The sequence below is a fragment of the Lathyrus oleraceus genome, chromosome 5, assembly GCF_024323335.1.
Source record: "Lathyrus oleraceus cultivar Zhongwan6 chromosome 5, CAAS_Psat_ZW6_1.0, whole genome shotgun sequence".
NCBI classification, from domain to species: domain Eukaryota; kingdom Viridiplantae; phylum Streptophyta; class Magnoliopsida; order Fabales; family Fabaceae; genus Lathyrus; species Lathyrus oleraceus.
The window spans coordinates 174,443,781-174,471,030 of record NC_066583.1 but is presented as its reverse complement, the minus strand read 5'-3'; positions in this window follow the sequence as shown (position 1 = coordinate 174,471,030).

Genomic DNA, 27,250 nt, shown 5'->3' with positions numbered 1-27,250 from the left:
ATGTTTAATGTGTACTCATGATTAAGTAACACTTAATACATTAAACGGACTATCTATTCTAGGGACTTTATTAATCAACCATAATAAAGAAAATGCCTTTTATTATTAATAAATAATTCGATACAAGTACCAAAAGTATTGGCCTCTAGGGCTTACACCAACAGATAGTAAGACACTTAAATATGGAAATGATGTGTCTCACATGCTAGCTAGTTCAAAGTGACGTGTCGCACATGCAAGCTACTATGAAATGATGTGTCAACCATGCAAGCTATTAATAAGTGACATGTTCAACATGCAAGAGAGAGGACAGCCATGTGCCAGACATGTAGGCACACACTCCAAATGAATTGGCGCCCCCATTCATTCCTTGCACATGGGCGCCAATCCATTTGGCGACACCTTGTCAAAGCATGCATGCAGACCTCGAAACCAAGTAATCAGACCTAGGTCTTGCATGCATGTCCCTATGGAGGCGCCAATTTGAATGAAGACACCTCTTAAAGGTTGTACATGGTCGCCAATTCAATTGGAGACACCATACAAGCACAACTTTTCATGCTCTAATTCATTTTCCTATAAATACATCCACTCCATCAACACTTCTTCCACACCATCACTCTCACTACTTCTTCTACAATACTTCTTCTACAATTTCATCTGCAACAACTTCTTGTAGTTTCATCTGCACCAACCCCCCCCCCCCCCCCCGACAAAATGTCTATCTTCACAATGGGCGAATCACATAGAGGAACGATTACAAACATCACAACATATGTAAGTTTTATCTTTTGTTAACTTTTTTCTTTCATCTTCACCAACCCCCTTTTATTTTAACATACCAACTTAGTCAAGTTTTTTGTTCTTTCTTTTATAGGATGTATCAAGGTCCCGGACTCGGGTCCACGAATATGTCCATATGGACCCGATGATTTAACCTTATGTTGAACTCGTCGGGTTTGGTCATATAAGCAAGATTTTATCTTGGTCCGTAGATAACAAATTCATCATAGCTTTATGCGAAAGATGGCGACCAGAGACACACACATTTTGGTTCCCAACCGATGAGTGTACCGTGACGTTAGAAGACGTCTACATGCTTTTGGGACTTCCCGTTGAAGGTAAGGCTATTAATGGTAAAACCAACTATGCAAATTCAATTTGTATGGATCTCTTGGAGACTGATTTGTTAGATGATAATGCAAGAGGTCAAGGTATACTACTTGCACGCCTTAAGTCGTATTATAATAGTTTATACTTAGATGAGCATTCTATCGAAGATGCTCGAATAATAAAAACTAGGTGTTACATTATGATGTTAATTGGCTCGTTTTTATTTCCCGAAGATAGTGGTTCTAGCATGCATATTATGTATTTACCTCTACTTAGACATGTAGATAGAATAGGAAGTTACAGTTGGGGATCTGCTTGTCTAGCTTATCTTTATAGCTCCTTGTGCAAAAACTCACACAAAGACACATCTACATTTTCTGGATGTGCTGTTTTGCTACAAGCATGGGGTTGGTCAAGACTACCGTCTCTAGCACCCGTCAACAACAACCCTTTCACATTTCCGTATGCACAAAAGTAAGTTGTTTAAATTGCTATATCTTTACTTACTTCTTTACAGATTATTACCTCTAACTAATATTTTTTGACTTTTTGGTGTAGATGGTCTGCACGTGGTATGAGTTACAACAGATGTCCAAGACACTGTATTACTCAGTATCGTAACATGTTGGATCACCTTCGACCGACAGTCATAAGGATAATAACTTAATTATTTCGTTATATTTTGTTAACTTCTTCTACCTAGATTATAATCCTATCTTCTTTCATATTTCAGTTCATTTGTGTCCATACATTAATTTGGATCATGATTATGAGGTCAACGCTGAAGATGCGGTCGTATGGACTGCATGCACACCGATAATACGGTTCACAACTGTGGAGATGCACAACAGTGATCGTGTGAAGCTGTAGTTTGGTATGCCCCAAAACATCCCAGATAGCCTAGGAGAATGGCATCTGCGCAAAGTTAACGATCAATGGAACTTCAATCCATGCCAAAGCTTCGCAAGATTGGAGTGTCACAAATGGAAGCATCGCCATGACCATGTGTTAACTGACGCAGTCATGCCAACTAAATAAAAACTAAGTCGTACTTATATGGCTTGGTACAGATCAGTTGGTTTTCAGTTCATCGCCGAGGATATGTACTTGTACGACCCACGCTAGATGACTTACACACCTGACACCTCAAAATCAAACCCCTAACAACAGTGTCAAACCGGATACACACAACCCCCTGTCCGTCAAATGTTCTGTTCAACCAACACACAAACATACAACCAAAATATGCCATACACCCAACCCCAATACTAAGAGCATACCCCATACCACCACCAACAAATTGACCATCAACCTAAGACCCAATATCGCTTCTCACCCACCCCATCACCCTACCAAAGTCGCCTTATCCAGAACACCCAACGATCATTCAACACCAACCGCCTTTCCTCCTACCATAGCCAAGAAGCCCAAACCTCACAAAACCTAAACATTCAACAACCATATCTCTACCAAACACCCCAACAACATTTCCAACCTTTCCTCGATGCATCGCTCACACCCATGTCTCCCTTCAACCATCCTGGTCGCCCATTGAATGAGTCATCCACAACCCAATTTCTCTGCCATGGATCATGAGCTCAGCTACGGCGGTACACCATCGATGCATACTGAAGACTATGCTGACTTGTCTGACTACCTCAACAGACCATCTCCTGTAGTTGGTAGTGACGCTCTTGGCCCCTCAGATGCTCAAACACCAGTGGTGAATCACCAACGTGGGTTAGGGCCACGGGTTAGGGTAGCTAGGGGATGTGGGACCGGAGGTCAATTAGGTGATCCTGGTCATCACCATTAGGCTTTTTTGTGTAAACGACAAATTTTATTAATATCAATTGGTCCTATTTCAAATTTATCTATCACGTATACCATTTAGCAAAAAAATGCATTTTACACTGAGCTGTCAATCCAATTGGCGTCTCCTCTCAAGTAATACACATGGGCGTCAATTGGATTGGCTAGGGCACATGCCCTAGCCAATCCAATTGGCGCCTCCATTCAAGTATTTAAGAGGAGTTGCCAATTGAATTAGCGCCTCCTCCTAAAAGTGGGGTAGTTTGAGATTTTTTTTGAAACCAGGGGTATTTTGGAAATTTCCATGAAAAAGTGGGTTATTTTTGTAAAATCATCTAAGTTTCACTTGTTTATTTTTTCCCCCTTTCAATTTATCCTTATATGTGTAACGCTGTAGGTTTTTGTGTTGTTGACAATTACATCAAATCAATCATTTAGTATAATAAATAATTAGTGGTATCTAGACAAGAAATATATAGTCACCAGAAGGTTTTCTTAGATCACATTACATAATTGTTATCGAAGTCATAAAAATGTCATATGATCTAACAAAATATTTTGTTGATAATGTTTATGTGTATAATTACCAGACATTGACCGTGTCACCCTTGTCTAATTCAATATTATGCTCTTAAATATTTATCATGTCAGGTGTGATAGACAAATTCTATCTAGATCACTCATATCTAAGGGTGGCAAATGTAATTAATTAACAAAAAATTCATCCATCATTCCATTTAAAAATTCATCAAATACATTCATTATAAAAAAAGTGTTAATGGATTTGATCTAATCCATGCATTTAGAGTAATGGATGGATCCAATTCATCCATCATATTTTCAAAATCCAATGAATATTTTAAATTAAATTATTTATTTTATAATAAAATAATAAAAAATATCTATTTAATTGTAGTAGTCAAACAATTTAATTTAATTTTTTAAATATATATATTTTTTAAACTATATAAAAAAAGTATTAAATTATGTTAATTTCACAAAAACATTATTTTTAATATTTATTTATTTACTTATTTATATGACACTGTCTTATCTTTTAATAGAAAAAACACATTTTCAATATTGTTCCTGGTCGCCCATCAATGAGTCATCCACAACCCAACTTCTCTGTCATGGGTCATGAGCTCAGCTACGGCGGTACACCATCGATGCATACTGAAGACTATACTGACTTGTCTGACTACCTCAACAGACCATCTCCTGTAGTTGGTAGTGACGCTCCTGGGCCCTCAGATGCTCAAACACTAGTGGTGAATCACCAACGTGGGTTAAGGCCGCGAGTTAGGGTAGCTAGGGGATGTGGGACCGGAGGTCAGTTAGGTGATCCTGGTCATCACCATTAGGCTTTTTTATGTAAACGACAAATTTTATTAATATCAATTGGTCCTATTTCAAATTTATCTATCACGTATACCATTTAGCAAAAAAATGCATTTTACACTGAGGTGTCAATCCAATTGGCGCCTCCTCCCAAGTAATACACATGGGCGTCAATTGGATTGGCTAGGGCACATGCCCTAACCAATCCAATTGGCGCCTCCATTCAAGTATTTAAGAGGAGTCACCAATTGAATTAGCGCCTCCTCCTAAAAGTGGGGTAGTTTGGGATTTTTTTTGAAACCAGAGGTATTTTGAGAATTTTCATGAAAAAGTGGGTTATTTCTGTAAAATCATCTAAGTTTCACTTGTTTATTTTTTTCCCTTTCAATTTATCCTTATATGTGTAACGCTGTAGGTTTTTGTGTTGTTGACAATTACATCAAATCAATCATTTAGTATAATAAATAATTAGTGGTATCTAGACAAGAAATATATAGTCACCAGAAGGTTTTGTTTGATCACATTACATAATTGTTATCGAAGTCATAAAAATGTCATATGATCTAACAAAATATTTCGTTGATAATGTTTATGTGTATAATTACCAGACATTGACTGTGTCACCCTTGTCTAATTCAATATTTTGCTCTTAAATATTTATCATGTCAGGTGTGATAGACAAATTCTATCTAGATCACTCATATCTAAGGGTGACAAATGTAATTCATTAACAAAAAATTCATCCATCCTTCCATTTAAAAATTCATCAAATACATTCATTATAAAAAAAGTGTTAATGGATTTGATCTAATCCATGCATTTAGAGTAATGGATGGATCCAATTCATCCATCATATTTTCAAAATCCAATGAATATTTTAAATTAAATTATTTATTTTATAATAAAATAATAAAAAATATCTATTTAATTGTAGAAGTCAAACAATTTCATTTAAGTTTTTAAATATATATATTTTTTTAAATTATATAAAAGAAGTATTAAATTATGTTAATTTCACAAAAACATTATTTTCAATATTTATTTATTTACTTATTTATATGACACTGTCTTATCTTTTTATAGAAAAAACACATTTTCAATATTGTTCTTGGTCGCCCATCAATAAGTCATCCACAACCCAACTTCTTTGCCATGGGTCATGAGCTCAGCTACGGCGGTACACCATCGATGCATACTGAAGACTATGCTGACTTGTCTGACTATCTCAACAGACCATCTCCTGTAGTTGGTAGTGACGCTCCTGGCCCCTCAGATGCTCAAACACCAGTGGTGAATCACCAACGTGGGTTAGGGCCACGGGTTAGGGTAGTTAGGGGATGTGGGACCGGAGGTCAGTTAGGTGATCCTGGTCATCACCATTAGACTTTTTTGTGTAAACAACAAATTTTATTAATATCAATTGTTCCTATTTCAAATTTATCTATCACGTATAACATTTAGCAAAAAAAATGCATTTTACACTGAGGTGTCAATCCAATTGGCGCCTCCTTTCAAGTAATACACATGGGTGTCAATTGGATTAGCTAGGGCACATGCCCTAGCCAATCCAATTGGCGCCTCCATTCAAGTATTTAAGAGGAGTCGCCAATTGAATTAGCGCCTCCTCCTAAAAGTGGGGTAGTTTGGGATTTTTTTTGAAACCAGAGCTATTTTGGGAATTTCCATGAAAAAGTGGGTTATTTCTGTAAAATCATCTAAGTTTCACTTGTTTATTTTTTTCCCTTTCAATTTATCCTTATATGTGTAACACTGTAGGTTTTTGTGCTGTTGACAATTACATCATATCAATCATTTAGTATAATAAATAATTAGTGGTATCTAGACAAGAAATATATAGTCACTAGAAGGTTTTGTTAGATCACATTACATAATTTTTATCGAAGTCATAAAAATGTCATATGATCTAACAATATTATTTCGTTGATAATGTTTATGTGTATAATTACAAGACATTAACTATGTCACCCTTGTCTAATTCAATATTGTGCTCTTAAATATTTATCATGTCAGGTGTGATAGACAAATTCTATCTAGATCACTCATATCTAAGGGTGACAAATGTAATTCATTAACAAAAAATTCATCCATCCTTCCATTTAAAAATTCATCAAATACATTTATCAGAAAAAAATGTTAATGGATTTGATCTAATCCATGCATTTAGAGTAATGGATGGATCCAATTCATCCATCATATTTTCAAAATCCAATGAATATTTTAAATTAAATTATTTATTTTATAATAAAATAATAAAAAATATCTATTTAATTGTAGAAGTCAAACAATTTCATTTAAGTTTTTAAATATATATTTTTTTAAATTATATAAAAAAAGTATTAAATTATGTTAATTTCACAAAAACATTATTTTCAATATTTATTTATTTACTTATTTATATGACGCTGTCTTATCTTTTTATAGAAAAAACACATTTTCAATATTGTTCCTGGTCGCCCATCAATGAGTCATCCACAACCCAACTTCTCTGCCATGGGTCATGAGCTCAGCTACGGCGGTACACCATCGATGCATACTGAAGACTATGCTGACTTGTCTGACTACCTCAACAGACCATTTCCTGTAGTTGGTAGTGACGCTTTTGACCCCTCAGATGCTCAAACACCAGTGGTGAATCACCAACGTAGGTTAGGGCCACGGGTTAGGGTAGCTAGGGGATGTGGGACCGGAGGTCAGTTAGGTGATCCTGGTCATCACCATTAGGCTTTTTTGTGTAAACGACAAATTTTATTAATATCAATTGTTCCTATTTCAAATTTATCTATCACGTATACCATTTAGCAAAAAAATGCATTTTACACTGATGTGTCAATCCAATTGGCGCCTCCTCTCAAGTAATACACATAGGCGTCAATTGGATTGGCTAGGGCACGTGCCCTAGCCAATCCAATTGGCGCCTCCATTCAAGTATTTAAGAGGAGTCGCCAATTGAATTAGCGCCTCCTCCTAAAAGTGGGGTAGTTTGAGATTTTTTTTGAATCCAGAGGTATTTTGGGAATTTCCATGAAAAAGTGGGTTATTTTTGTAAAATCATCTAGATTTCACTTGTTTATTTTTTTCCCTTTCAATTTATCCTTATATGTGTAACGCGGTAGGTTTTTGTGTTGTTGACAATTACATCAAATCAATCATTTAGTATAATAAATAATTAGTGGTATCTAGACAAGAAATATATAGTCACCAGAAGGTTTTGTTAAATCACATTACATAATTGTTATCGAAGTCATAAAAATGTCATATGATCTAACAAGATATTTTGTTGATAATGTTTATGTGTATAATTACCAGACATTGATTGTGTCACCTTTGTCTAATTCATTGTGCTCTTAAATATTTATCATGTTAGGTGTGATAGACAAATTCTATCTAGATCACTCATATCTAAGGGTGACAAATGTAATTCATTAACAAAAAATTCATCCATCCTTCCATTTAAAAATTCATCAAATACATTCATTATAAAAAAAAGTGTTAATGGATTTGATCTAATCCATGCATTTAGAGTAATGGATGGATCCAATTCATCCATCATATTTTCAAAATTCAATGAATTATTTTAAATTAAATTATTTATTTTATAATAAAATAATAAAAAAATATCTATTTAATTGTAGAAGTCAAACAATTTCATTTAAGTTTTTAAATGTATATATTTTTTAAAACTATATAAAAAAGTATTAAATTATGTTAATTTCACAAAAACATTATTTTCAATATTTATTTATTTACTTATTTATATGACCCTGTCTTATCTTTTTATAGAAAAAACACATTTTCAATATTGTTCCTTTATATATATATATATATATATATATATATATATATATATATATATATATATATATATATATATATATATATATATATATATATATATATATTATATATATATATATATATATATATATATTATATATTTGTGTTTTTCAATATTTTTTAATGAGTCACTAAAAAGTAATTATAATTGACAAAATATATTTGATATGTATATGATTTTTGTATGCTTGGTGTTTTTCGTCTATCATTTTAATTTTTTTAAAATAAAAAATACTAATTATAAGAAATTAATTATAATTTTTTATAAATATTATACATGACAAATGTTTAAGAGCATAATATTTAAATAATTGTTATCACTTTTTCTACATAAAATTGTTATCACTTATAAAATGTTGAAGGAAACAATTCACAATCACTATTTTATCCAAATTATTTATTACTCAATTTAAATATTTGAATGCTTTTTTTAATAAGCAATTTGCACCTAACGTGATTGAATATTTCAACGGTGATTTACACAAATAAACATCATTCAATTCTATTGTATGATTCTTTACATGAAATGAATTTGTAGTTAAACTATTGAAAAGATTATATTGAAATAACCGACAAACAAGCAACAAATTGCGTGCCTACCCCCTATTTGTTTCATCAAAATAACATTCATAGCTAGTATTTGTATTAACTAATATATAAAAACATCAACAAATATTTGTCACGGTTAGTTATTATAAAATATATGGAACAAATAATATTTATTGATATATATAAATCACTCAAAATATTTGTCATTGATAAATATAAAGAAAAAATGATACATATATTTGTGACTGATTTATATAAAAGATATTAGTTATGTATCAATTACTAATACATGAAAAAATATGAGAGATATTTACTATTGATTTATAAAAAATGTGAAAATGTTTGTCATTGAATAATATTTTTTTTTTAAAGAAGATTAGACAAATTTTTCGTCAATGAATATAAAAAAATATGTGTCGCGGTGTAAAAAATGACCATGGATGCTCGTATGCTCGAGATAAGAGAGTCATTATTAAACTTTATTTATTCCAAATAGAAAAGGGAACATGTGTGGAGTTATTCCTTAGCAAGTTGACTTGCAAGCCCATTCACTTGGTGGAGGTCATGTTGAGATCAATAATGTCACACAAGTAATTGTGGTTAGACATTACTCTTTCCAATATAGACCTTAGAAGCCAAGGACCTTAGTTTACCAAGCCCATCTTAGCCTATTCTTAGGATGTAGTGCGAAAGTCGTTCAAGTGTGAGATTTGATACGATTGTTACGCGTTACTACACTCATAAGAGTCTCTCTTGAGAATATTCTTGGAATACGAGTAGTCGTTTATCCGATAATATCCGAAAGATGGGATGATGACTATGGGAACCTCTTGTAGAACATGTTTGGCAGGTTTAAACCCTAGTACACTCCCTTTGGGTGGTTCTTAACCGAGACTTCATGCTCTTGACTTGCAACAAACCCTTGATTCATGGTTGATCCGTTCTTGTATCCTTAATATCAATGGAACTTGGGTGTTGATAAGGTGTAAACCATAATCCACCAAAATGGATTATTGATATTAAGGATGACATGATCCATCCCATGACATTTGTTTGGTGTGCTTTGCTTGATCCTTGAGTGTGATTGTTGCATTCATGCATTCATGCACCCATTTGCATCCATATCATCAAAAAATGAGAAAATTTTCAAGGAACTTAAGAGGTCTATTTGCAAATTTTCAGACATGGAAAGACAAAGAAGGAATACAAAGAAGTACAGTTTCAGACAACCCGACTTAAAAGAGCTAAGGAATTTGACATCCTATGTATTAGATCCCTTGGGTTTCAAGGCTCGTTTTGGGAAGCTTCTATCTTTTCTGACTACTCAGGTGGACGAAGGATTGATGAGTGTATTGGTGCAGTTCTATGATCCACCGTTGCTTCACATTTCCGGATTTCCAGCTTTTGCCCACGCTTGAGGAGTATGCCTACCTTATGGGTATACCTATTCTAGACCAGTTGCCACTCAGTGGCTTAGAGAGTGTTCCTACTTCTCAAGAGATAGCTGATATGTTGCATATAGATGAATCTCTGGTTGGTGCTCAAGAGATAGACGACTACCAAAGGTGGAATTCAAGGTCTCTCTTCTGAGTTTCTCATTGCTCAAGCTACTATGTATGGGAAGGCCATGAGCGAGAACGCCTTTGAGGCCATATTTGTACTTCTCATCTATGGGATAGTGTTATTCCCCAACATCGACAAGTTTGTGGATGTGAACGCTATTAGGATTTTCTCTACTCTTAATCCCGTTCCGACTCTGTTGGGTGACACTTACTTTTCTTTGCATATGAGGAATGCAAAGGGTGGTGGCACCATTGTGTGTTGTTTGCCTCTGTTGTATAAGTGGTTTATTTCGCACTTGCCACAAACGGTCGCCTTCAAAGAGAACAAAGGATGTCTACGGTGGTCCACGAGACTTATGTCTCTCACTAATGATGATATCTTTTGGTACAACCGTGTATATGATGGTGTGCGGATTATCGACTCTTGTGGTGAATTCTCCAATGTGCCTCTTCTTGGTACATGTGGTGGGATTAACTACAACCTTATTTTGGCACGTCGTCATCTTGGGTTCCCCCTAAAGGATAAACCTAATAACATTCTGTTAGAGGGTGTGTTCTTTCAGGAGGGTAAAGATCCCCAAGGTTTGAAGGGCAAAATGGTCCGTGCTTGGCGCAAGATCCATAGGAAGGGAAGGAAGGAGCTAGGTCCAAAGAACTGTATTGCTTTGGAACCCTACACCTCTTGGGTTAGGAGGAGAGCTTCTGAGTACCTCATGCCTTACGAGTATCTGAGACCTACACCTTTGGTTGTGGCTGGGCCTTCAACCCTCCCTGACCAAGGAGTAGAGGAGTTGAGAAACGAAGACCGTTCACGTGCCTGGATCCGTGAACGAGAGGAGTCGCTTCAGCAGATCAGAGAGAAGGATGCTTTGATAGAGTTCCTTGAGCACCAGGTTATAGATGATCCTGATGATGCATTGACTTCTCTACTTCCTCAGTCTTCCAAGTTTTGGAAAAGGAAGTATGATGGACTCGCCAAGGAGAAGGCAGATATGGAGGCAGCCAATGAGAGAGAGGTGAAGAGGCTTCGTGCAGCTTATCTTTCGGTCTCGAGAGCTTTAGATGATTGTTTCTAGGGTTCCATAACATGTTCATTTTCCTTCTCTCTTGTATTGTATTTGGTTACCAAGACTGTACTTCTTTGGTGTAAAAAATATTTTCCAGATGTTATTGATATTTCCATACATGTCTAAATAATTAATATTTTCAAAATTTGCAAATAGGACTCTAAAGTTCCTCTGATAAATAAAAAAATAAATCATATGCACAAGCATTGCATGCATCATGTGCATAAGCAGGTTTTGCTCCAGGATTCTTGTTCTATGGTCTAACTCTGTGTTCTTCATTTATTTTGAAGACAAGCTGACTCAACGGTACTACACCCGAGCCAACGCATCAAGACTAATGGATCATTTGGAGCAAGAGAACCGTGAACTCAAGGAGGAAGTAGCCAGATTGACTGCCCTGATGGAGTCATTCATGGCTGCCTAGAGCCAGTCGTCTCTGACACCTTCAACTCCTCCCCAGAGGACAGTCATCTCCGAGATTGTCTCATCCACCGTGCCTGCGACCAGTTCCCACTTTGCACCAACAGTTATGCCAACCGGGTTTCCTTGGGGGATGCCTCCTAACTTCATGCCCGAGGGTCCTGCACCCACCTTTGCTTCTCTGCCGACATCTAGCCCGGTCCTCGTTGTCCCACCTCCTGTCGTGCATACTATGCCTAGAGTAGACGACATCATCTATCATTCTGAGCCGTCTGAGGGCCCATATGTCTATGAAAAAATGGATGCTATGAATGATCAGTTTCTTGAGCTCTGCAAGGAATTGAAAACTCTCTGAGGAAAAGACCTTTTCGGCAAGTCTGCTGCTGAACTCTGTTTGGTTCCTAATGTCAAAATCCCTGTAAAGTTCAAAGTACCTGACTTTGAAAAATATAAGGGAAATACTTGCCCTCTCAGCCACCTAGTCATGTATGCCAGGAAGATGTCGACTCAGACCGACAACGACCAACTTCTCATTTACTACTTCTAGGACAATTTGTCCGGTGCTGCCCTAAGATGGTATATGGGCTTGGACAGCGCGAACATCCGATCCTTCAATGACCTTGGCGAGGCCTTCGTCAAGCAATACAAATATAACATGGATATGACTCCCGATAGGGATCAATTGAGAGCCATGTCCCAGAAGGACAAGGAAACTTTTAAAGAGTACGCCCAAAGGTGGCGAGAGTTAGCAGCATAGATTGTGCCCCCGCTGGAGAAGAAGGAAATGACCAAGATCTTTCTGAAGACCTTGAGTTCTTTTTATTACGAGCGAATGATTGCCAATGCTCCTTCTGACTTCACCGAGATGGTGAACATGGGGATGCGTCTGGAAGAAGGAGTCAGGGAAGGGCGCCTGACCAGAGAAGAAGGCTCTTCTGCCAAATGATATGGGACGTTTGGAAAGAAGAAAGATGGAGAGGCACATGCTGTGACCTCCCACGCTAAACCAAGAAGACCCTTAGTGAGGAGGAAGACCGTGCATCCTGCCGATAACCCTCATCAGGTGGCTCGCATAGCACCTATTTTCAGAGATAATCAACAGTATCAGCATCACAATAATAGCCAGCAACAACAACATCCGCAATATCAACAACAATACCATTCTCAACAGCAGGCCTACTAGCCTCGAAACAATAATCAAGCAGTACAAGCTATGAGAGGAAGAGGGTCACCTTCGATCCTATTCCCATGACCTATGCCAAATTGTATCCCTCTTTGATAGAGAGGAAATTGATTACTCCACGAGACCCACCGGCTATACCTATCAACCCTCGGTGGTGGTATAAGCCTGAATTACACTATGTTTATCTTTCCAGTGCTCCCGGACATGACGTGGAAAACTGCTACCCACTAAAGACCAAGGTTCAAGACCTTGTGAGATGTGGTATTCTGTGTTTCGAGGACGTAGGTCCTAATATGAAGAAGAACCCATTGCCCGAGCATGGGAAATCCTCTGTCAACATGGTCCAGGGCTTCCCTGGTAAATACAAAGTCAAATATGTCAGCCATATTCGACAATCTTTGGTCGAGATGCACAGACTGTTGTGTGAGTACAGTCATTACGAGCATGACCATGACCATGACAGATGCCGAGTTTGCACTGTCAATCAAAGAGGATGTCGCTGAGTCCGCAAAGACATTCAAGAAATGCTGGATGAAGGAGTCATTGAGATACTTCAAAATTGAAATGTTGATGAAGATGCTGATGAAGTCAATGTAATATCTCCAGTATTTCGGATTCCTGAGCCTGTTGTCATCAGGTACGATGGTAGTAAGCAAAAGGCTTCTCCTTCTTTGATCATTAAACCAGCTAGCCCTGTGCCATACTCTTTTGAGAAGACGGTCCCCTATCGCTACAATGATGTGGCATTGGAGGATGGGAAGGAGGTGCCCCTGCCCTCTACCTCTGTTGTTAATATTGCCGATGTTAGCGGCCTGACCCGTAGCGGTCGTGTCTTCTCGGCTCCGCCAAAACCCCATGCTAATGATCGAAGGGCTGATGTTGCTGATTATGTTGAACGCCCGGTTGGGACTGCTGTGAATGCTCTGAATCTGGAACTTGTTGTCGCTAAACCTACCTCTGTTGTGAGGACTCCTGCCTCTGTTGTGAGGATTCCTGTCTTTGTTGGCCAGAATGGCAATGCGGAAGAAGATTGTGATGAGATGCTAAGGCTCATCAAAAGGAGTGAGTACAATGTTGTAGATCAGCTTCTATAGACGCCATCAAAGATCTCTGTACTATCCTTGCTGATGAATTCAGAACCATACCGAGAAACTCTACAGAAGGTGTTGGACGTGGCGTATGTAGATCATGACGTCACAATAGAACAATTTGACAGTATTGTTGCAAACATCACCGCTTGTAACAACTTGAGTATTTGTGATGTTGATCTCCCCGAGGAGGGAAGAAACCACAACTTGGCATTACACATTTCTATGAGCTGCAAGGATGATGTCATGTCCAATGTGCTGGTGGACACTGGATCATCGTTGAATGTGTTGCCAAAATCCATTCTTGCTAAATTGTCATATCAGGGGCCTCCCATGAGGCAGAGTGGAGTGGTAGTGAAAGCTTTCGATGGGTCCCGTAAAACTGTGATTGGAGAGTTGGAACTCCCAGTCAAGATCGGACCGAGTGATTTCCAGATCACCTTCCAGATCATGGATATTCACCCATCGTATAGATGTCTGTTGGGCAGACCATGGATTCACGAGGCACGCGCCGTGACATCCATCCTACACCAAAAATTGAAGTTTGTCAAAAAATAAGAAGCTGGTGGTGGTAGGGGGAGAAAAGGCTCTCCTGGTTAGCCATTTATCTTCCTTTTCTTACATAGATGTTGAGGATGAAGTTGGAACTCCGTTCCAAGCTTTATCTATTGCTGAGCCTACTAAGAAAGGAACTTCTTCATTTGCATCCTATAAAGATGCTAAGTTGGCCATTGAGCATAGTACAACTACTGGATTGGGGCAAATGATTAAGCTAGAAGACAACAAATCTCGGGCTGGCATAGGGTATTCTTCTGGTGTCTTCAATAAGCATGGGTTGTTCAAGAGTGGAGGATTCATCCACACTGGTCAAGATGAGGAAGCTGTTGTCATTTTGGAAGAGGATACAGAGGAAGATTCTGGCAACTTTGTCATCCCTGGAGGGGTCTGCAATAATTGGGCCGCTGTTGATGTTCCAACAGTTATCCATAAGTCAAAGTAATGTTCATTGTGTTTAAAAACCCTCCTCCCATGCCAAAAGGAGGAGTGATGACATTGTTGGCTCATAAATACAATGATATTTTCATTCAGTAAATTCATGTTAAATGTTTGTTTTTCCAATTATTTTCCCGTTTCGCTTTTGCATGAAATTGGCGATCACATAAAACCCTAAAAAAATAGAATAAAATCAATCTTTTCATCTGCATAATGCGTTGTTTGAATTCTAAAATCTCTTTTATATCCAAAATCATTATGCAGGTTGATCAAACCCATTGAACATAATGATCCAACACCATCTCCCAACTTTGAGTTCCCTGTATTTGAGGCAGAAGAAGATGATGTTGAAGAGATTCCTGACGAGATTACCCGTCTACTGGAGCATGAAGAGAAGATCATTCAGCCGCATCTTGAGAATCTGGAAATAGTCAACTTGGGGTCTGAAGACTGTGTGCGAGAAGTGAAGATAGGGGAACTCCTGGAAGAATCTGTTAAGAAGGGGTTGATTGAGTTGCTACGAGAATATATCGACGTCTTTACCTGGTCATATGAAGACATGCCTGGTCTGGATATTGATATCATGCAACATTTCCTGCCTTTGAAGCCTAAGTGCGTGCCTATAAAGCAGAAGCTCAGAAGAACTCATCCTGATATGGCAGTGAAGATCAAAGAGGAAGTTCAGAAGCAAATTGATGCGGGGTTTCTGGTGACTTCTACATATCCTCAATGGGTGGCCAATGTTGTGCCTGTGCCTAAGAAAGATGGAAAAGTCCGAATGTGTGTGGACTATAGGGACTTGAATAAAGCTAGTCCGAAAGATGATTTTCCTTTACCACATATTGATATGTTGGTAGATAATACAGCTAAATTCAATGTCTTCTTGTTTATGGACGGATTTTCCGGATATAATCAAATTAAAATGGCACCTGAGGATATGGAGAAGACAACATTCATCACACTTTGGGGAACATTCTGTTATCGAGTGATGCCCTTCGGTTTGAAGAATGTTGGAGCCACGTATCAACGAGTTATGACTACCTTGTTTCATGATATGATGCACAAGGAGATCGAGGTATATATTGATGACATGATTGCAAAGTCAAGAACGGAAGTTGAGCATGTAGAACACTTGTTGAAGCTTTTTCAGCGTTTAAGGAAGTATAAGCTTCGTCTGAATCCTAACAAGTGTACATTTGGAGTCCATTCCGGCAAGTTACTGGGCTTTATCGTCAGCGAGAGAGGTATTGAGGTTGATCATGCCAAGGTCAAAGCAATACAAGAGATGCCTACGCCCAAAACTGAGAAGCAAGTCCGAGGTTTTCTTGGTCGCTTGAATTATATTTCGAGATTTATATCCCACATGACTGCCACATGTGCGCCTATCTTCAAGCTCCTCCGGAAAGATCAGTGTCATGATTGGACCAAGGATTGCCAAAAAGCCTTTGACAATATCAAAGAGTATTTGTCTGAGCCTCCGATTCTGTCTCCGCCTGTTGAAGGGAGACCGTTGATTATGTACTTGACAGTTCTTGAAGACTCAATGGGTTGTGTCCTTGGTCATCAAGATGAATCGGAAAAGAAAGAATATGCTATATACTATCTGAGTAAGAATTTCACCGAGTGTGACTCTCGATACTCAACGCTTGAAAAAACATGTTGTGCTTTGGCTTGAGCTGTTAAGCGCTTACGCCAGTATATGTTGAATCATACGACTTGGTTGATATCCAAAATGGATCCAATCAAGTATATCTTTGAGAAGCCTGCTTTAACTGGGAGAATTTCCCGTTGGCAGATGATGTTATCTGAGTATGATATTGAGTATCGAGCTCATAAAGCTATTAAGGGTAGTATCTTGGCTGACCACTTGGCACATAAACCAATTGAAGATTATCAGTCAGTTCAGTATGACTTCCCAGATGAGGAGATTCTGTATTTGAAAATGAAAGATTGTGATGAGCCTACGCTCGATGAAGGGCCATAACCTGGTTCCCGATGGAGCATGGTGTTTGATGGCGCTGTAAATCAATATGGAAATGGTATTGGGGCAGTGATTATTACTCCTCAGGGCACACATTTTCCTTTTACAGCAAGGCTAACTTTCAAATGCACGAATAATATGGCTGAGTATGAGGCCTGTATTATGGGATTGGAAGAGTGTATTGATCTTAGGATCAAGCATCTTGATGTTTATGGTGATTCGGCCCTTGTTGTTAATCAGATTAAGGGTGAATGGGAGACGAATCAGCCTGGCATCATCCCATATAGAGACTATGCGAGGAGGATTTCAACATTCTTTACTGAGGTTGACTTCCATCATATTCCTCGAGATGAGAATCGGATGGCAGATGCTCTTGCAACACTTGCTTCAATGATTGTGGTTAGACTTTGGAATGAAGTTCCCAATATCACTGTGATGCGCTTGGACAGACCAACTCATGTATTTGCAGTAGAGGAGGTGCAAGATGACAAGCCGTGGTATTATGATATTAAGTGTTTTCTTCAGAGCCAGATTTACCCGCCTGGGGCATCTGTGAAAGATAAAAAGACTTTTAGGAGATTGTCAGACAGTTTCTACCTCAATGGCGAAGTGCTTTATAAGAGAATTTTTGACATGGTTCTGCCCAGATGCGTGGATAGACACGAAGCAGACCTGTTAATGACTGAGGTCCATGAGGGTTCATTTGGTACTCATTCCAATGGACATGCCATGGCTAGAAAGATATTGAGAGCAGGCTACTATTGGCTGACAATGGAGTCTGACTGCTGCAAATATGTGAAGAAATGCCACAAGTGTCAGATCTATGCGGATAAGATTCATATTCCCCCGACACTTCTGCATGTGATCTCATCACCATGGCCTTTCTCCATGTGGGGAATTGACATGATAGAGCTAAAAGCGTCGAACGATCACCGTTTTATTCTCGTAGCTATTGATTACTTCACCAAGTGGGTCGAAGCGGCGTCATATGCAAATGTGACCAGGTAGGTGGTTATGAAGTTTATCAAGAATCAACTCATATGCCGTTATGGTGTGCCAGATAAGATCATTACTGATAATGGATCTAACTTGAACAACAAAATGATGAAAGAACTGTGGAGCGAGTTCAAGATTGCACATCATAATTCTTCTCCTGACAGACTCAAGATGAATGGGGTTTTTGAAGCTGCTAATAAGAATATCAAGAAGATTGTCCAGAAGGTGGTTGTTACATACAAAGATTGGCATGAGATGCTGCCATTTGCTTTGCATGGATATCGTACATCTGTCAGCACTTCAATAGGGGCAACCCCTTTTTCCCTTGTTTACGGCATGGAGGTTGTGCTCCCAGTAAAGGTGGAGATCCCATCAATGAGAGTCTTGATGGAAGCCAAGTTGACTGATGCTGAATGGGTTCAGAGTCGTTATGACCAGCTGAGTTTGATAGAAGAGAAGAGATTGACTGCCATGTGCCATGGTCAGTTATATCAGCAAAGGATGAAGAAAGCTTTTGATAAGAAGGTCAAGCCTCGTGTGTTCCGAGAAGGTGACCTCGTGCTTAAGAAAGTTTTGTCTTTCGCGCCCGATTCCAGGGGCAAGTGGACTCCAAACTATGAAGGTCCATATGTTGTTAAAAGAGCCTTTTCAGGCGGTGCTTTGATACTTACAACTATGGATGGGGAGGATTTCACTCGTCTTGTGAATTCAGATGCAGTCAAGAAATACTTCGCCTAAAAATAAAAACAGAATAACTCGCTAAGTTAAAAACCCGAAAGGGCGGCTTAGGCAAAAATGAGCGTCTCGGTGGATTGAAAACCCGAAAGGGCGATCTAGGCAAAAGTTAGAGACATAAAAAAATAAATATGTATCCCGCTAGATTGAGTACCTCACCTTGGGGCAATCTAGGCAAAAATTTGGGATTTGGCAAGTAACTGCATCCTGACAAGACTTTGTTCTACAAGTTGTCATCTGTCAAAGATTCTCGCTCAGTCATTGTCAACTGAAGCTTCAAATACATCGGATTCAGAGTTGGTGGAGAAATGGTCATTATGTTCAATGTAGCCCTTTTCCAATATATATCACCAATTTTAAATTTGTAAAGATCTATGGAGTCTCGCCATTTACAAACTACCATCCCATCGAATAAATTTGAGCCTTTATCCAATTCTTTGCACTCTTATTTGTTTCTGTTCAACAAATGTTTTACATTGTTTTAATTGAAAAATATCATTTTTTTAAATAAATAAAATTTTCATAAAGTTGTTTTTAAACAAAAAGAACATTCACAATGACAAAAGGATATTTGGAACGTCTTCAGTGCTCTCCCAAAGATGGTATGATTCCCAACAGGGTAAGACATTTGTTCATATTCTCAGCATGCTTGTATCCTCTTCCTTCAGAGCCTGTTTGTGTTTTCCTCCCGAGCAGAGTGGTTGGTAAAGGTAATCATCCTTCTTTCCTTCAGCGGAGTAATGATCCTTCATCCTCAGCGGATGTGATTTCTTCGGTAGTGCAGTATATATGGTGGTGGCCCTGGAAACTTCTGATTGGTGGTTGTTCCCAACAGAGTTCCATCCTCCCCTCTGATAATCTCCTCAGTAAAGTTGCTTCTACGGCGGATTTTATCTGTGTGTTGATCTTGTCCATAGCTGGAATGGCTGATGATCCTTCCCCTTGCAGAGATCTTTGGTTCCTGGTATCTTTTGCCCCATCAGATTGGATGTCCTCCAGTGGGCTTGGCTTTCTCTCTCGAGATGTAGTACCGGATGTTTGTTCATTGATTTGTGGACCTGTTTGTGTTAGATATGTCTGTTTTGTCAGCATTCGTCATACATAAACCGCGCATATATGCATAATTTCAACATTCAAATATTCATGTCGCATTATTTGCCATAATTACCCTTGTTTGTTATCTCCTGTTACTCGGTGATACATATTTCACCAAGCAAATGTTTGCGTCTGATCTTCCCATGTAGAGTCAGCCCCATAAGCAGAAAGCGTCTATCCTTTCTTCCATATTCCCCACGGAGTTATGTCCTCGTGGATGATTATTGTTTCTGTTGCCTCTCAACATATATATTGGGATGGAGTTCCCCCTGAGATATATCCTCATAGGGATGAGTCTTGTTTCATCGCGCCTCTCTAATTTGTTCCTAGATTTGGCTTCTTGAGATGTTCCATGCGCTTCCTCGTAGTTTAGGTGAATGATTGCTCAGTAACCAGTAATTATCCATCTTTTCCCCGGTGAAGTCTGTGGTTTTCTACCCTCATACCGGTAGTTATAAACCCCATTTTTACCCCTTTGCAGAGTTAACCTTATTTTTGTTCATCCTAACCGATGACAGTTACTCTTTTGTGGTTTTCTACCCAGTATTCGGTAGATGTAATCCCCTCATTGACGGTTATCTTTATCCAATATTCGGTATTGATATTCCTTCACCTTTTTGAGTATGTCTCCCAGTAACCGGTGATATATCTCCCGGATCATTGCCTTTGTCAATGTATCCCCGATGAATCATCTTTCATTTGCCTTTTGTCGGCAATGATCGTTTCTCCCTTTGATTGGTCATCATTTTATACCTAGTATTTGGTATCCTGATGCCCTTTTCTTTTGGTCGATTTATCCTTTATTAACCCAGTAACCGGTTGTGGATAATCTTCCATGCGAGTATGTTATCTACGTTCTGACGGTAATAGATAATATATCTCATGCGCTCTCTGGTCGAAGTCTTTTACTCTTCCCCAGTCGAGTAAGATTCGTATTCCCTTTTTGCGGAGTCGAATGCCCATCCTGTAATCGAGTTTGCTTTTTCAGCCCTCTTTTCAGATGATGAGTGTCTTGGAAATATTCCCCAATTCACGCTTGGTCGGTCACCTATTATATGCCCAATAACCGTTCCCTTCTGCTCCCTATTATGACTTTCGTCCCCTGTGGAGTCAGATTTCCCTGAGTTGAAATACACCTTTTCAGGTCTTCCTCAGATGATTTTGGATGTTTGATATCTCTCACCCTCATACCGGCCTTAGATATTCATTCTCCTTGAGCGTGTTATTCTCTCACCCTTATACCGGTGCTTCGATCACATGTCTCCTTGAGCTTATTACCCAGTAACCGCTAATACCTCATCTTGTTGTTTCCTCAGATGAGTCCTGGTTGGACATTCCCTAGTGAGTCCCTTAGTGGATATCCCCCACCTGAGTCCGGATTTTGTCCGAAGTATCCTCTATGGATAATTTTGCTGTATTGGCACATTCCCTAATACATGCGCCTTTGAGTCAACTCGAGTCTTTCCATCGATTTATTTTCATAGAATTCTTCTCGTGTCTCTCACCAAGTCTTAAGCCGTGACCTGCTCACGCATTTTATTCCCTTTCTTATTCCCATTATAGTCCCCAGAGTCTCTGTCCCATCGAGTGTATTGCTCATATGGATTGTCAGTTTCTCCTGATTTCTTTCTCTTTGTGGACACATATCCCCACAGAGTATTAACCTTTGCATACATACATTTGCATCATGAGGTCTCTTAGGGACTAAAATTCGTCTCTTTGTTATTATTTAAGCCCATTCTACCTCGTCGAGACAAAGATTTTTGTTGGTGTAAGCTCTAGAGGCCAATACTTTTGGTACTTGTATCGAACTATTTATTAATAATAAAAGGCTTTTTCTTTATTATGTTTGTTTAATAAAGTCCCTAGAATAGCTAGTCTGTTTAATGTACCAAGTATGACTTAATCATGAGATCACATTAAACATAAGGACACTATTCTTAAAGTATTTGTAGTCGAGCTTTATTGTGAAGTGAGATAACATTAAAGCATTAAGACTATTGTGTTTGTAGACTGATGATCACATCTCATGGATCATGGATAAAGAGTTATCAAGTCTTAAACATAGGTATGAATATTAAGAGTAATATTTATACCGGATTGACCCGCTATGAGAATACTATATAGAAAGTTATGCAAAGTGTCATAAGGTATTCTCATGGTGATAATGGTGTATACCACTCTTCGACCTGAAACCACTATGGACCCTAGATGTAGAGTCGAGTGCTTTATTGCTGATCAAACGTTGTCCGTAACTGGATAACCATAAAGACAGTTGATGGGTACTCCACGAAGCATGCTGAGGGACATGAGTGACCTAGATGGAATTTGCCCATCCTGCATAACAGGATAAATGTCTATGGGCCCAATATTGAACTGGACAAGGATGACACGGTCTATGCCTTGTGTTCAATATAGACATAAGGGAAAAATGGTAATTATACACATAAGTATTATCACAGAAGGTTTTGTCAGATCACATGATATTTTCGTGTCTTGGGTAGTAGTGATGTATTGCTAGATACCGCTCACTGTTTATTATGTTAAATGCGTGATTTAATATAATTGCCAACGTCACGAAAACCTACAGGGTCACACACAAAGGACGGATTGATGAGAGATAGAGTAACTAAGGAATACCGTAAGGTACGGTGCCCTTAAGTGAATTATAGAACATCGTAAGGTACGGTGTACTTGAGTAGAATGCGAAATATGGTAAGGTACCATGGGCTTAAGTGATTTTGGGCATATTATAAGATATGGGCCAAAATACACTTAAGTGGGCTTTTTAGCTTGAAGCCCACACAAGTGGTTCTATAAATAGAACCCTTGTGCAGAAGCATTAATAGCGGTTACATTACTTTCGTTTTGTCTCTCTCTCTCTCTCTCACACACACACACAAACACACACACACACACTCAAAGCCTTCATTCATACCAGCTAGCACTGAGATTGAAGGAATCCGTTCGTGTGGACTGAGTAGAGACGTTGTCATCGTTCAACGTTCGTGATCGCTCCGTGGATCTGCATCAAAGATTTTGATTGTCACAAGAGATCTGCACCAAAGGTTTCAATCGTCACAAGAGGTAAATATTCTATCACTGATCATGACCATTCGTAAGGATCTCTAAAGGAGAAAATTTTAACTTCCGCTGCGTTTTGGACCGCAATTCTCCTTCAGTGGTATCAGAGCCACTTACGAAACCATGAGTCAGATAGCTGTTTAATTTCTATATTAATATGATTAAAAGACAGAATGAATCAATTAATTAAACGGGTAATTAAATTTGGCATTCATGAGTGTACGAGTTGGATGATTGATGTTGACTATGCTTCGGTACCGACATTAGTATGGTGAAGCAGCGATACATCGATCGTCCATATGTTACGCAATTGAGACCGATCAACTTATATATGATATAAGTAATCCTAATGCAAAGTACGGTATATATGATATACTGTTTCTGTTTCGTTCATTCAAACACTAAGTGGTTGTTTTCCTTTGAGCGATCAATGGTCATTAACTTCAAAATCCGACATTAGTATGGTGAAGCAATGACCTGTTGATCAATCATACTGAATTAACAATCGAGGTGTGTTTGACGGTCTAAAATTGGCGCATTAGGGTTGGTGACGGCGCAAGGGTTGTGCCGTCAAGGAGTTGTGAATTTAGGGCTTTTTGGAACAGGTCTGTTGACTGTTTCAAAGTTCTGTTATTTTGGCCGCGTGACGTTCGTCACGAGCTTGTGACGAGCGTAACAAGCTGGACGTGACGGTCGTCACGTGCTTTGTGACGGTCGTCACATTCACAAATCCATAATTCTAGGCATTTCTGTTTTTGGCCGCGTGACGTTCGTCATGGGCCTGTGACGGTCGTAACAAGCCTGTGACGGTCGTAACATGCTTGTGACGGTCGTCACACTCACAGAATCAGAATTCTCAGGGTTTCTGTTTTGTGACTGCGCAAGAGTTGTGTTGATGCAAAACGATGTCCATTTCAAATGAATTGTTCATTAAAATTTTGGACAGGGGCGCTGCCCCCTTGGCTAACTCTGCGTAGTGTGATCGGTTGCCGAAATTTAATTTGGTTTTAAGTAATTAAAAGGAATTAAAATTAATAATAATAATGTGTTTATTATTATTGCCTTGTGGTGATCAATTATGGCCTTAGTCTTCCTTCATTTTGTTTTGGGTTTTTTTAAATACGACCTGCGTGTCGTGCCTCTCCTTTTAATCTCTTAATGTAACTTCTTTTCTCATCTCAATCCCTCGTATGTAAAACGAGTTTCTTCTGTAATGTAATATTATGAAGAAAGAGAAGAAGACAATGTTATGAAGAAAGAGAAGATTTCAATATCAAAGGAGGACAACCGTGAAGATCAAAGGAGGACAGCCTTGAAGATCTTGCTTGGAGAAGCTTAGATCGTTATTAGGTTAGCTTAGGTTCTCTCATTAGCTTGGGAGAACAATTGCGCTAGGGGCCATAACTGTTTCATTATGTATGTTGATGCATGTGAATGTATGTTGATGCATGTGAATGTATGTTGATGTATGTTGTTGCATGTGAGAGACGATTTATATGATAAATAAGCTGGTGAGATCATAACGATTACAATTCCCTCAAATTAAATATTAAGTTTATGCTTTCCAAGTTTTAGCACTCATCAAGACTAGTATCGGATAATGCAGGTTTCGCCTACGCGAGGTGCATGTTCTATATTAGTAAGGTGCGATGGGATAATTGTAATATCCAACTTCTAAAACAATGGGTCAAACTTAACTAAACAAATTATGATAATATTATATATGTTTGCTTTCCAATTTTTAGCACTCATCAAAACTAGTATCGGATAATGTAGGTTTCGCCTACGCGAGGTGCATGTTTTATATTAGAAATGTGCGATGGGATAATTGTAATATCCAACTGCTAAAACGATGGGTCAAACTTAATTATAATAATATTATATATGTTTAGAAGCAAGAGTTGGGAATGATCCATATGATGGATTGGAATAAGGAGTTATTCACCCAACTGAAATTTTCGAGAGTTGTATGAGATACAATTGGAAGGAGTTCCTACCTAAATAACCTAGTTTTGTGTAATCCGCCTACGCGGACTTAGAACGAAGTGAAATATGGATCTCAACCCACTAGAAAATCTTCCAACGGGATTTTCCGAATCAAATAATGAGGGTCATTTGTTTTGAGTAAAATAGTGGGAGCATATTTAATTAAAGGCCTAATTAAATATGTCAATGATACTTATATTTTCATTAATCTCAATAAACACCTCTGTAGCGGTGTATTCGTCACTTTATGATTTATTGATTAAACCAAAAGCAAAGCATACAAAGAATCGAGTCGCCACCGCACTTTTATTTATCCAAAGGAATGGCTAAAAAGCGAACAAAAGCCTAAGAAGTTTTACACATAGAAAACTAATGAAAAGATCAGAGATCTGGGTAAGGGGTTAATTACGCAATGGGAAGGGGTTAGGCACCCAAAACGTCCTAGGTACTCCTAGGGAGCCCTTTTCACACTTGTTGTACAAAATGTTATTTGTTTATGAAATATTTATTGTGCAAACATGGATTGAAGGGATGAGAAAAGAATATACAAGTTATTATTTTTGTGTTTGAATGGATAACCATTGCCTACGTACCTTTACAGGATCAAAACCTCGTAGTTCGGCTAAAAGATTTCCAAAATATGAGTGAATTCATTTTAAAACAAAAGCACTAAGGTCTTTCATTATCCACGGGAGAAAACTCAACCTTATACAAACAACAAGTCCACCATGTGAGGAAAGCTTCAACTTGCTAGTGAGGGGTTAACCCTAAAATAAGCAAGGAAGTCTTACAATTCAATCACTAAGGACAAAAGGTGAGATTAACATCAACCACTAAGATAATTGAGATTTATGGCTAATGTATGAAAACTTATCGAGAATGGACAAAGCCACAAAACGATTGACTGAGTGAAATTAACCAATTAGGATTATTCACAAAAGATGGTCAAAGTATGATTAGAATTCAATTCAAAAGAAGTATTTATGAAAATGAAGTTTGAAAAATCAGAGGCTTAAGGCCTAGGTTTCTAATTTGAAAAGAAATGAAAATGTTTGCACAATAATTTTCAAGTTTGGATTAACATGCAAATGGAGGTTTAAAGAAACAAAAGGCGGAAGGGTGAGGAAGTAAAACTTCTTAGATGCTCACCTCTTGAGATCATATGTAGATGATTCAAGTGATTCCTTTGGAAAAGGCAACAAGCAAATAACAGATGCACAAAGGAAATGGATACCGGAGGCCAATCAATGGGCTTATACCAATCTCACAAAACAAAACATGGATATCAGATGCCAATCAATGGGCTTATACCAATCTCCTGAAACAAAACATGGATACTAGATGCCAATCAATGGACTTACACCAGTTTCACAGGAATGATCATAGGAAACAACCGCCAATAAATGGACTTACAATTGACTCCTCACAAAACAAAACAAAGAATGCAATAAGCAAGAGGAAAAAAGTTGCCAATAAATGGTCTTACACTCGACTCCAAGGAAAGGAATGCCAATGAATGGTCTTAGTTCCAAATCCCTGCCAGATCATGGGAAACAACTTCCAATAAATGGACTTACAATTGACTCCTTAATGGACAAACAAAGTGTCACAAATATATGAACAATGATGATGAAATGATGTACCAACAATGAAGATAAATGCACAAAGGCACACTCAAGCAGATATGCACAGATGAATCAAGTAAGCAAACAAACAAGTCAATTAGCACACACTATATACAATCAATTAGGCTCAAGCAAGGTTAGGCTTTACAACCAACTGGAATGGGGTAATTTGAGCTCTTAACCCTAACATTGAGAGTTAGGGTGAAGCAGATGAAATGGAGATGAGGGGTGTGCCTCATAGCTCTTATCCCTGGTCAGGGAGAGCTTTAAACAATAGAAAGTGTGGGAGTTCAGAAAGTTGGAACTCTTCTCCACAAATGGACTCTAGAAGATCTTGGGTTATTATTCACAATGCATCAACACATTGTGTGAGCAAGGTGAATGACACACTGAGTAGCAGAAGATGGATTACACATCTCTTTTATCTGCCAATTGCCTCATAAGAGGACTTTTCCTGCTTGGCACAAAGAGTAAACAATCACAAGCATTGCCTCTTAAGGAGGACTTCAGACAGATGCCTACCAATAACAGTAGGTCTTCCAGACTACATGAAGATTAGAGGTTATACCTAAGTGGTTAAGCAACCAAGCAAAGCAAAGTTCACAATGAACTTAAAGCAACTTATGTACCTGTGGAAACACTAAACAAATCAGTACAATACTCAGACAATCAAACAACAGTCAATAAGCAACCAACAATCCCAATGTACAAAATGTGTAAGCCAAAAGTCAAACTCAAATGAGTCAACATCAACCTACAAAACAC